The 3403-nt window shown below is 38.7% G+C and overlaps 1 pseudogene; it reads right to left on the reverse strand.

Moving 5' to 3' along the window:
• Positions 1-2035: 2035 nt before the first annotated feature.
• On the reverse strand, positions 2036-2961 carry LOC119529210 (annotated as a pseudogene).
• Between the last annotated feature and the right edge of the window lie 442 nt (positions 2962-3403).

The raw sequence follows: 3403 nt of genomic DNA on the forward strand, positions 1-3403 counted from the left end.
AATGGATCAGAACTCATGTGCTCTTTTTTTTTTTTTTGGTCTGGCTTCTTTTGCTCAACACAATTTTTAGAATTCTTATTAGAGGCTTTGTAGGTTTTATAGAAAACTCATGCAGAAACTACAGAGTTCGCGTACACCACCCCCAGACAGTTTCTCTATTATTAACATTTTGCATAGTGTGGTGCATTTGTTACAACTGATAAAGCAATATTATTATAATTATACTTTTAATTATAGTTAACATAATTTAGGGTTCACCTATGTTGTACAGTTCTGTGAGTTTTTAAAAAATTTTATTCTGCTAGCATATATACAGTCTAATATTTCCCATTTTATTCATTTTCAGTTATGCATTTCAGTGATGTTAATTACATTCACAATGTTGTACTACCATCACCACCATCTATCACCAAAACTTTTCTATCATGCTAAACAGAACCTCTGTACCCATTAAACATTAATTCCCCATTCCCTTCTCCCACCTATTCCCTGGTAACCTGTATTCTAATTTCTGACTTTATGAATTTGCTTATTCTAATTATTTCATATCAGTGAGATCATACAATATTTGTCCTTTTGTGTGTGTGTCTTATTTCACTCAACATGATGTCTTCGAGATTCATCAATGTAGTAGGGAACTTCATTCCTCTTATGGTTTATTAATATTCCATTGTATGTACATACCACATTCTGTTTATCCATTCATCTGTTGATGGACAATGGGTTGCTTCTACCTTTTGGCAATTTCAGTATAATGTTTTTGAGATTTATCCATGTTGTTGTGGATATCAGTAGCTTGTTCTTTTCTATGGATATGTTTCAGTTAATGAATATACTAAAATTTGTTTTTCCATTCTCCTGGTGATGGACATTTGGATTGTTCCTACTTTTTGGCTATTATTAATAAAATTCATTCATGTGCAAGTCATTTTGTGTATATATGCTTTCATTTCTCTTGTGCATATATCCAGGGGTGCCATTACTAGAATATAAAGCATATATCAAATTTTATTTAAAAACTTCCAAATAGTTTTTCCATAGTGATTGTACCATTTTATAGTCCCACCAGCAATGTGTGAGAGTTTCAGTAGCTTCCCATCTTCCCCAACACTTGATATTTTTACATTTCTTAATTTTAACTATTCCAGTGTGTGTATAATTGTATCTCATGGTAGATAAATATTTCTTTTGTATTTTAAAATTGGGGGTAAATGCACCCTTGCACATCTGAAAAGATCTTCCTGTTGACTGTGTATGACTTCTAGGATTAAAAACATTTTTTCAGTCATAAATTAGCAAGCATTGCATATTGACTTCTAGAATCCTTGTTTGCTGAAGAGCAGTCTAGTGCTGGGGTGGTTCTTTGTTTTGTAGATAATCATTTTTCTCAAAGTTTGTTTGTTTTTTCTTTTATCCTTAAAGTTCTGAACATTCAACACAGTGTTTCTAGTTGTTAGCTTTTTTCATTCAACCTCTTACCATTCAGGGGACCTTTTAAATCTAAAGGTTCATGTCTTTCTCCATCTTCAAGACATATTCTTGTTTGGGGGGGAGTTATTTCCTCCTCTCCTTTGTCTCTATTGATCACTGATAGTCCTATTACACAGAAATTGAGATCTCGTGGATCTATTTTCCATGTCCTCTAACTTTTCTTTTCCATTTTTCACCTCTTTGCTTTTGCTCCACATCATAGGGGACTTAGCATTATTTTGAAGGTTGCTCTCTTGGTCCTCATCTCCATTGGTTCTATTATTCCTTCAATCCATTCAACTTTTTATTCTGGCTATTATATTTTGGTTATTATATTTTAGATTTCTTTTATGCTGATCATTACTTTTATGGCAGTCTATTATTTAGCAGATGCAAAATATTCTCAAATAACTCTGATGATACTGATTAGTTCTTATTTAAAAATCCAGCCTTGTGATTGCTGCATTTATTTTCCTTCTTGGATAATTTTTTTTTTTTAAGAGAAGTAAGAATTTATTTCATCGTTTCCCAAATAAAGCTAGTTGAGTTGGCTGCTTTTTGGTGACTAGTTAAAGAGACCAAACCCCATATCCTCATCCGACTTCTCTGACTCTTCCTTTGTTTCAACCTTAGCTGGGGCTGCAGCGGCAGCAGGAGCGGCAGTGGTGGTGGCGGCCACAGGGACAGCAGCCACAAATGCAGATGGATCAGCCATGAAGGCCTTGACATTTTCAGAAAGTGGGAAGGTATAATCAGTCTCCACAGGCAAAGCCAGAACTCGCTTATACCCATTGGTGATAGAATGGGGTACTGATACAACAGCTGGGTAACCAATCTGCAGACACATGCTGGCAACATTACAGACACCCTCCAGGAAGTGAGAGTGCAGAGTTTCTTCTGTGATGTCAAGTACTTCAGGGTTGTAGATGCCGCCATTGTCAAACACCTGCTGGATGATCAGCCCGAAGGAGAAGGGAGAGATGTTCAGCATGTTCAGCAGTGTGTCTTTGCTGGCTCCCACTCTGTCTCCAGGCTTGATCAGCTGCACGTCACTCAGGATTTCAATGGTACCCCTGGAGATCTTAGTGGTGATACCTAAAGCCTGGAAGAAGGAGATCTTCTCGGGACCCAGACCAGTGTTCTGGGCGGGCACAGTGACTTCGCATCGGGTACCTCCTTGGCCATCAGCATGTCCCTGATCTCAGTGAGGTCCTCCTTGGTGAACCCAAAGCCCACATTTTCCCAGATATGAGGCAAAAGTTTCTCCAGGGCCGGGTGATTTTCCACATGCCCTCAAACGGCCTTGCGCATCATGGTATTCTTGACCATCAACACCACAAGCTTCCCATGGAGGGACATGCAGATCTGCTGCATCTGCTTGGAGCCCACGTTGTCTGCTCCCACAATGAAGCATTTTGGATAATCATCCAGAAGTTGGATTATCTTTAGGAAGTAGTTGGATTTCCAGGTCGCCTTGTCTTCCCCGGGCATCATGGTGGTGCGTCAGCGATTGCCACGCAGGGTTTAAAGATGATGTCACTCTCACAAGGATGCCTGGTAAGAGCTTGGATAAGTTTTTTATTTGTTCATCTTGGTCTTTCTTTTCAATGTTTCCAGTTTTCCTTAATTATCTGGCATAGCCTGTCTAAATGAAAGTTCTGGCAGTTTATATTTTCCAAAGATGCTGCACAAATATATCCCATCTCACATGCTCCTATAATGTGATGCTGATACTGTTGCATCAAGAGGTGGGGTCTGTCAGGATATGACTCCCGTGGATGAATCTGGACCTGGCATTGTGGGATTGAGAACATCTTCTTGACCAAAAGGGGGATGCAAAATGAATTGAATTAAAGCTTCAGTGGCTGAGAGATTCCAGATGGAGTCGAGAGATAACTCTGGTGGGCACTCTTATGCACTATATAGATAACAC

Source organism: Choloepus didactylus, chromosome 1 (assembly GCF_015220235.1).
Source record: "Choloepus didactylus isolate mChoDid1 chromosome 1, mChoDid1.pri, whole genome shotgun sequence".
Taxonomy (NCBI): domain Eukaryota; kingdom Metazoa; phylum Chordata; class Mammalia; order Pilosa; family Megalonychidae; genus Choloepus; species Choloepus didactylus.